The sequence below is a fragment of the Poeciliopsis prolifica genome, unplaced genomic scaffold, assembly GCF_027474105.1.
Source record: "Poeciliopsis prolifica strain line A6 unplaced genomic scaffold, Auburn_PproV2 SCAFFOLD039, whole genome shotgun sequence".
Lineage (NCBI taxonomy): Eukaryota > Metazoa > Chordata > Actinopteri > Cyprinodontiformes > Poeciliidae > Poeciliopsis > Poeciliopsis prolifica.
The window spans coordinates 186373-196033 of NW_026562414.1; positions in this window are offsets into that span (position 1 = coordinate 186373).

A 9661-nucleotide genomic window follows, 5' to 3' on the forward strand; every position below is an offset into this window, starting at 1 on the left:
CTGGAGGAGCTAAGGTGCATTTCTGAGAGTATACGTGAGTAAAACACTCCCTTTTCCTGCTGTGCGCCCTCCTCTTTCTCTTCCTCCTCCACTCCCCCCCTCTTTTTTTACCCCATGATGACTCCTCCTTAGACTGGTTAAATCAGTGTGTGTGTGTATGTGTGTGTCATTGTGTTGCCCTGAAGCAAAAGGCTTTCTCCAGGGGGTTTGTTGGCTGTCACAAAGCTATGTCCGGATCACACAAATGCATCTTCATTTTTTGAAAATTACTCTGTGTGCAATAAGAAGACAAACCTCTGTTGAGATTGTGAAGCAAGAATGGTTTGTTTGGAACTGTTGCTTCCTTTCCCTTAGACGTTATTTGAAATGAAAGCAAAATTGTATGTCAGACAATTCAGCAACATTTTTGTTATTTAGAACCCAGACTTTCTTTAATGAAATGACAGTCTCTCTGTCATTTCTCTTTAAAAAACTTTCTACACGTAAATCTAGAGCACCTTTTAAAGTGCTTTAGGTTTCAGCTGCTTATTTTCATTTTTTGCATTTTCAGAAGACTGTGGGTATGTTAAGATACTTACATATGTCTTACCAATGAGTCATTCTGATATAAAAAAAAAAAAGGCCACCTACTCTCAAACAACAGACCAGTGTTGTCTCTACAACAACAGACAACTCTACAAAAAAGAAAACAAAAATAATCTATATATAAATGTAGACTTTTTGTCTCCAGGAGCCTGCCACCAAACTTGTTTCTCATTTTCTTAAGGTCACACTGCAGAAGTATGTTGTTATGATCAAGTATAGTACTCGATTGGATATCTGGAAAAAAGCAACTGAAGTCCAAAGAAAAACTCCAGGAGAGCTCAAAAATTTTTGACGTGATACAGTAATATGATGCCGACTGTGTTCAGCCATTAAATTTTCTAACCATGATGTACTCCACATTAGGCTGTTAGTGGTATTAAAACAAAGTGGAAGCGATTGTGAACAGCGAACAAATAAAAAAAAATGAAATTACACAGGTGGCCAAGTTTCTGTAACCCCATATAGCTACAAACTAGAATGGATGTGTTTTTTATGGTTGAACAGTTGAATCCAAGCATTCCATCATTAGGTGCAAAACAAAGTGTCAGATACAGTAGTGTTCCAGGGAGCAAAAACATTTTTAACCATCAGGATGAACCCAGTGACGTGACAGCAACAGCAACACTGGTTCTACTTTCTTGTGTCCTGTTACGAGCACATCTACATGTACGAGTTCAAAAATTCTCCTACATAAATTTCACTGGTTGCTGGGCTGGAGGAGGGAAAACAACATTGTCCCCCATTTGTCAAACCCATAAACACAGTGGTTAAAAAGAGAGGGTCGACGTCATGCTAAATGTTACGGTACTGATCATTTTTGTTCCTCTCTTATTTTCTTGAAGATGTTCTGACACTGACCGAAACAGCTTCTTCAGTTATACCTTTTTATCTTGGCTCCTACAAAATCGAAGGATTCTTTTGAGGTTAAATGTTCTCAAGAAGCAAGAAAAGAAGTTCAGTTGCTTTGGAATGCAAAAGAGGCAATACTTTAGGTATTAGTGAATTTCCAGACAACTAAACTTGCTTGTTCTACAAGTATGTAAAAACATGTGCTAACGTCTTTCAAACAGCTTACCAGTAGTGTGCAGGCATATATGAGGATGCAACTTAGAAAAACATTAGTATGGTTTGAAAGCGATAACCAGAACATTCCTGCTAGTAACCACAGGAGACATTTCCCAGGAATAAAAGTAGAATACCAGTTTATTATTTCAAGACACTTCAAAGTAGCTTGCAATCTATAATTTTAATTGTGGTGTTTTATTCTCATGTTTAATTGAATTCAATTAAAATAACTGAAATTCCAGTCCAATTATTACTGTGGAACAGTTTATGAGTTTCTGAATCCAGAAACAATTTTAAAGCTGAAAACAAAAGTTAACAAAGCTTATTGTTATTCTTTTCTTTTTTTTTTTTCCTTTTTTTTTGCTTTTGAACACTTGATAAACAAGCACATGAAACATATAATAAAACAGCAATCAAGAAGATTTTGTAATGTGAATCTACAGTGAGAGGACAATGAATAAATCACTACTGGATTGTTGGAAGGAACATGCCTTTTACAACAAATTCACTTGTACGTTCTGGTTATGGAAACCGGTCATCAGTGTGTTGAAGCAAAGGTAAGATCCAGGAACTGTGTGTGTTTAGATCTGTACTTTGTGTTGATCTGTAATCTGACTTTCAACTGAAGTCTCTTTCTGCCCTCATTTGGTTGGCTGCCAGCCATTTCAGGAATTGTCTGAAATTCTCCAAGCTGTCATCCACGCGTTTGACACACGACATACCGTAACAAGCAAGCAATCTGTTTCCTTATTTCCTTTCATGAGTGCCTTCACCTTATGCATTATTTTCTTTTACTTTCTCTCCTGTAGAAACATTCATATCAGAGGATTCTGTTTCTTGCACACACACTCCTTTGTTTTCACGCCGTTTTGTCCTTCCTTTCAGGCTTCCTGTCCCATTCACCACACCTGACTAAGCTACTAATTACGGCTGCTGACATGAGCCACCATGTAATTTAAAATCCACTTCTCTCTCACTGTTTGGTCCTCTCTCTTTGCCTTCAGTCATTTCATTCATCACCTTCTATTCAGCACTCTTCTCCTCCACCCCCACCTCCTCTTCCTCTCTAATACCTCTTTATCTGAACCTTATCCCCACTCAATCTATTACTCTGAGGGCCTGTGCTGGTAACTCACATACGACAACATGTGTGAGTTCAATGTTTGCAGTTGAAGTCACACAGAGATTCTTTGGTATGCATCTGTAGATGCTTTCGATGGTGAGTATGTATTCCTGCCCATTGAGTTGGAAGGAGGCTTTGATTGTGCAGTATCTAAAATTGCATTTTTAGAATGGTAGCATGTTGAGTAGACCAAAGGAAGAATGAAAACAAACCACAAAGGTCACAATAAGAAAATGCTGAATTCATTCCTGATCGGCAGAAATACCAGTTAAGTGGTGACGAGTTCTTACATTTGACGTTAGACGTGTTAAAATCCAAGACTGCTGTATACCTCAGGGTATAGTCCTCCATAACCATTGCACGTTCACTCACTTTTTGTACTTCCTCTACTAACATTTGTACTTCTACTCAAAACATTTCCATGAATTCATATTTTTCTTAAAGTTGCATGTCCATAGTTTTTTTTTTAAATATTGATGAAAATTTAGAATTCTTTACCTTCTTGTCGAGATATCCCCTCCCCAACTATTGATTCTGCTGGTAAGGAGGGGATATAAAGCCACACATCCATTGTTCATACCAGCCTGTCCCTACAGGGTTGCATAGAGCCAGTTGTTTGCCTCCAGGTGTCAGGGTACGTACAGGACAGACCTCCTTTCCATCACAGAGCAAACAGAATAATTTGGTTTTAGTAAGACTAAAAGAAGATACTCTTTGCACCCATTCCTAGACTTTAAGCTTTGCAAAAAAATCAATAAATTCCTCTCCCATGACACGCCTCATGGGAGAGGAAAACTTTGGGTCCTCATCGAGAATTGGCTGTCAGAGTCCCTGATGTCTTACTGAGCATCGCTCTGACTGTCCCAAAATGCTCTTTCATGTCAGAGATAATTGTTGTTCTGCTAGAGTTATAAGCCTTCAGCACTTTCCGTCATCAGCCTTCAACAATCTTCAATTTAGTTATTTATTTTTGACAAAATTGTTGCATTAACAAGTGTCAGCTATATGTTACGGTCCAAAAATATCCAATAGATTCTGTAGGTGTAGGTCTGGCAAATATACTCATATTAATTTTAGGTTTTTTTTTTGTTTTTTGTTTTTTTAAAGAAAAGTTAAAAATATTTAAATCCTTTTCGTACTTTTTTTTTACATGCATTTATAAAAACAGAATGTTTGTCAGAAGTAAATGGCACTTAGATGAAGAAAGCTTGTTCAGCAGAAATTAAGGATTTCTTTTCTCTGTAAATGGCAGAGGCAGCGTTAGCTCTGTGATTTTTATGGTTTGACCTGTATCTGCCTCGGGTCATTTCTCACAGCAGGGCTAAAAGTAACCACTCCTTGCTTTTCAAATCAGAGATCTTTGTCTTTGTCTGTTTTATGACCCATTAAAGGCGATACATTCAATCCAGCCACCCGACTGGAAAGGACCCAAAGAAACATATTTTAAATTTATGTAATAATTCTTTTGTTTTGCAAATTTCAATCAACTGACTTCCGTGTTGTGACGTTAACAATGTCATGCTTCATGTTTTGGTTACATTCCACCACCTGAAGTTCTCTGGAGCTTGTGGTTGAGAATCCCCCACACCCAACTTGCAGATGTAACTCTTCCGGACTGTAGTAGTTTCATCGAGATAACATAAGCTCTACTGAACACGACAGGAGAAAAGTAAGTCAAATGCATATGAGGAGGCTTAATCTGTTTTTTCTATGTTGTATCCACTTCAGTTGCGGATATGAATAAATGGCCGCGCCTCAGACACCACCCACTGAGTCCAGCGGCCATCTCTCCTCAACTGCTGGATGATCCCTTGTTGACAGACCAGGAGTTATTATCGAGGTTTCAGGGCTACAAGGAATGCTTCTGTGCTTTAACACAGATGTTTTTTTTTTTTGTTGAAACTTTACAAAACCACCCACAGAGTTCACAAGAAAGAACATTACTTTCAGCTCATCGATTAAAAGATGCTTCTTGCCGACCTTGCAATGAAAAGAGATGGCCAGCACTGACATCACAGGAACAATAGGTTAAGCTCCTCAGCAAGTTACAGTACCATTGCAAAGTTTTTACACCTTCTGTCACAATAACATTTTCAACTTCAACTTCAGATTTGTTTCATAAGAATTCTGTGTGACAGACCAACATAGTGCCAAAACCATATAAAAACTTTGGCTTTGGCATTAAGTCCCTTTGAGTGAGTATTTTGTAGAGCCACCTATTGTTGCAGTTACAACTTTAAGTCTTTTGGGATATGCTTAAACCAGCTATGCATATCATACTTACATACTTATCCCCAAAGTATATGCAACCGTTGTTGACTGTGGGATAATAAGTGATGTTTTTTTTTTCCAATCCTGATTGCAAAGCAGCATGACAATTATCAGGTATTTACAGTATATTAAAAGTCAATAATTCTGTCAATTTCAAAACCTTAAATGTCATTTGCTATAAGCAGTCATATATAAGGTTTTAATTATAATGCATTTAAAATGTTAATTAAATATACATTTATGTGCTGGAGCAGCTACTTTTATAATATTTAAATATGATGAATAAATAAACTACATTTTCTTTGCAATATGCTTCATTAAATTAAATATAAATCAAAACATAACTCTGCACATCACAGCAATAAATATGAAAGCCTTTGTTGTTATCTCACCTTGATATTGGCAATAGACTATTACACTAGACTAAAAAGACCTTTTCTTTTTAGCTGGTGGCAATATAGGAACCCTCCCACACCTGACGATAAAGACGCTCCTCACATTGTTTGGGCTTCCTCCTGATTACTAAACCAGATTATGATGACCATCAGAGGGACATAGCATCCAGGAAGCAGTGTACATGTACTTTAATACAAAAACCAATATCCTATAAAATCTAAGATATTCATTCAATACAGGAATTTTCAGATTGAGTTTGCTTAGGTTTTGATTTTTCTGGTTGTTTGACTCTCTATCATTCACATCTCACTGTCTCTTCAAAGAGCAGCCAAACAGCATAAGTCTCATCCACTGTTGTCAGATTCTTGCTGGACTTCTAGATCACCATCCTATTGACATAGACCTTCACAGTGGAGTCGCAATGACAAGCCTGATGCAGTTTCCCCTGCCTGCACGCAGGCAAAGCTTCCTCTGCTATATCCTGACAAGCAAGGCAGGATGAGTGAATTTGAGCTCTGCCACAAGAGCTGATGCCATAAGCTTGAATGTAGTTTTTCAAGCTGGCTTATTTATTGTATCTTGTATCATTAGAACTTGTGTTGCGACACAGATGGTGGCAGAGTTCTCATACTGAGAGCAGTTCATCTGAAAGTCAGTGATTTTGATGATTTTGTTGTTTTGACTCAGAATTCAAGTGCACAAAATAACTATTTAGTCAGTGTTTCATTTAACAAACCCAGAAAGGATAGGTAATGCTTGTTAATGAGTTTTTTTCATACTGCAAGAATGAAAAAATCAGAGGAAATTTAATTTCCTCTGATTTCAATTCATTTTGATGACTGTTTGTAGTAGTCTTTCCCTGTGTGAGAAAAAAACAACAGTCACAGTCATGCACCAACTGAGTGTCTACTTGAGTTGTTTTGAGGCGAGTTTCGACTGCTGCTGACTGGCAACCCACCATTTTGTGTAACTGCTACATTTCTAGAAACTCACGTGTCTTACCTATGCCAGTGACACAATGAGCTCATCTTTCACGATGACTAAATTCTCTATGCATTCAACAGCTGTAAACCTACAAAGGAACCGGTGCAAAGCTGTAATTTCCTGTTTGAGTAAAAGCGCGGGAGTGCTGTCCTGTCCATCATAAAAAGAGGAATTTACCACCATTCAATGACATCTGTGACATCACCAGGTGCCACCATGTCTGTCAGCTCATCTCGGTCTGCATCTGTGTCGCAGAAATACTCACACACACACGCACACACACACACACAATCTTCCTCATAAGACCAGTCAGACGGCTCCGTCCTGCACCTGTCTCCAGCCTTAACTGCGCCAGTCATTACTAAAGTACCCGAGCCCCAGTGTCAACTGCAAAATTATAGGGAATGCGCCAACACATATTTGTTTTGCATTTTAAAAGGGTAATATATGTCTGCACGCAAGCTATATATTAATTTCTCCCACTAATCGCTCCTCCCTTCTTTCTTTGATAGGCCAAGAAAAACAAAGCTGGTCAGGTTCAAAGAAAGAGGAGAAGATGGCCACTCACTGATGGTTAAGGGTGTGTGTAATGACAAGGGGAAACTTATTATTTATACCTTGCTTCTTTGGACTCTGCTGACTTCACCTCAGTGATTATGAACCACGTTTCCAACCCAGTTGTAGCTCATCTTTGTTCTCCCACTCTGCATGTTTTTAGTAAAAAACAAATAGGGCAAGGAAGCTAGTGTGTTAAGAATGTTCCAAAACAAAAATGCAGCTTTGGCGAGATTTTATGCGTGAGTGTAATCAGGAAAGAGTGCTCTGACAAGTTTGTCAAGAAGGAAAACAAACTGCCCTTGACTGAGAGATAAGGATCTTTCTCTTGACAGTGAGGTTTGTTTTGTTTTGTTTTTTTTCATCTGGATTACTTTGGCGGTGTAAATTTGAACAAAGTGCACGCACAAGCAATCAAAGGCACTCAACACTTAAATTTTCTTCTTTTTTTTTTTCCTTGTCCTTTTATCTTCGGCTCTTTCAGCAAACTGGCTATGAGTAACCCGAGTGCTCTCTTTTCCTTTTCACCATGATCAGGGCAAACAATGGCGAACTTCAGTCGTCTTCAGGACTATCTGACTTCACCTTATTGTATCTTCTAAAATATGTTTTCCTGCCAAATAAAATCCGGAATGTGAGTCTTAATAGGTACAGACAGAGCGTCATTCACTGTTTCATCAGTGTTATCCAGAGGTGACAACATGGACCTGTTCAAACCAATGGTTGCATCTTAAAAGCTTAACACTGAGTCTCACTCCTGGTATTTTACCCGATGGTACAGACAAAACAAATTTAGTATTTCCTATCATCTGTGAGATACATTCATCCACCCTACATGGAAGCTGTAATCATTCTGGATCTTTGATAACATCCTGTAGTCTGGGGGGGACGCAGGTTGGACTGACCTTGCGCCACACTGTTATTCAGGCCCTGGCTAATCACAGCAGGGAAGGAAGCAGTCCCCTGTCATCTCAAAGCATCCCTATTACTGCTTGTTTTGTCATGTTCACATCCCTGAGACCATTGTCATTACAGTCAAGAGGCTGTGGTTCTAGAATAGGGAATTAAATATTATTGTAAGAACTTTACCATATTTACAGTGTCCTGAAGAAGCAGTGGGTTATTTGTGAGCAGGAAGGACAACAATGGACCCGTTAGAACAGTTTTTACAAAAGAGAATCTAGAAAGGGTGGCATGAATTTGTTTCATCTTTACTCTGCCAGTATCAAATTAAATCCAGTGAAACCAGCTGCTCTGAGGAACTCAGAGGTTTGTGGCCATCACAGACACAGACAGGTTTGTGGCTCACAGACATGTCAGGGACAGAGACTAGAGGAATTTAAAGCAGGGTTGGGTAATAAAACTAGAACTGAACCCCCCGAACGTGATCTGACATGCAAAGCAATAAGAGCATTGATCAGTAAAGTGGCCAACAGGCCAATGGTAACTCAGAGGAAGATGCACAGATCCAAAACTCAATGGAGAGAATATGTCTGCTGGGAATTTGGTAGTCATGCAATTCTTAAATTTGGCAGTACAGGGAAATGGCAAAAAGAAAGTCATTGTTTCAACATTTTACTATAAGCTATAAGCTATTGTAATGCTAGTATTGCATACTAGCCCAAAAAGGTGATTCTATAAGGCCTTAACTTAAAAAATATTCAAGAAACAACACGTATGCTTTTTGTGCCATTTCACAGGACTGTGGTATTTTGTGTTGGTCTATCATATCTGAAAGATGTTGAGTAACAGAAGACTTCTGGGAGTTTGATTTGCATCAGAGAAAGAAACCGGAACATCACCTGTTTTGCTTACAAGTATCGTTGCTCTTAAGGTATGTAAAGAGCTTGTGTGAGCTAGTTGATGAATTGGTTAATTGAGCAATAACTCAGTTAGTCTATTGAGGGACATTATTTAAGAGTTTGTCCAATCGTCTCTAAAGATCAGTAGCTTCCCTACATAGCTGTTTAATCAGGTGTCAAACAATGGCAGCTTCAAACAAGAGTCAGTCAGAGAGAGGCCATGGGGATTTTTGAATGGGATAACCTTGTAGTAACCCACTGCAGTAAAACACAACAGGTGGTCATCCCTCTTTGTATGCTGCAACGGAGACAGGGGCTTCCGACTATGGACGGACAGATCACCACTGACCCTGAACAATGGGGATAAAACAAAGGGAAAAAGAGATGTGATTCACCGTGGACACCTCCAGCGCAGTCCAGCTCTGTGTGAAATATACAAGTGCATGAACTCATTGTTGTATGAGCGTGGAAAGGCCAGGTTACAATTCAACACACTCATTCAAACCATTAGTGTTGTTCTCCCTCTCAAGTTGTGAAGGAAAGCAGAGGTGTCCAGAACACAATAGGCCCTTTACGCACATCACAGCTAATGAACAAACAGGAAGAGACCCGCACTGCATTTGGAAATGTGTCACTGGAGTTGAGGTAGGAAGAGAAATAGGGGTTAAAATACTTGCCTAAAACCACTTCCTTCACTGAGCCTGAACTATATTTTGCTTCTAAGAAAAAGAGACAGATTCTTCATTTTGAATTAATTTTCTCTTTTCTCTGTACTTATCATGCAATCACACAGAGGTATGTGATGGCTCTTAAGAATCTTTTCCTCTGAACTTTGCACACTATTGCAACTGCCTAAAGGGCGTGAAAGATCAGATGCGCT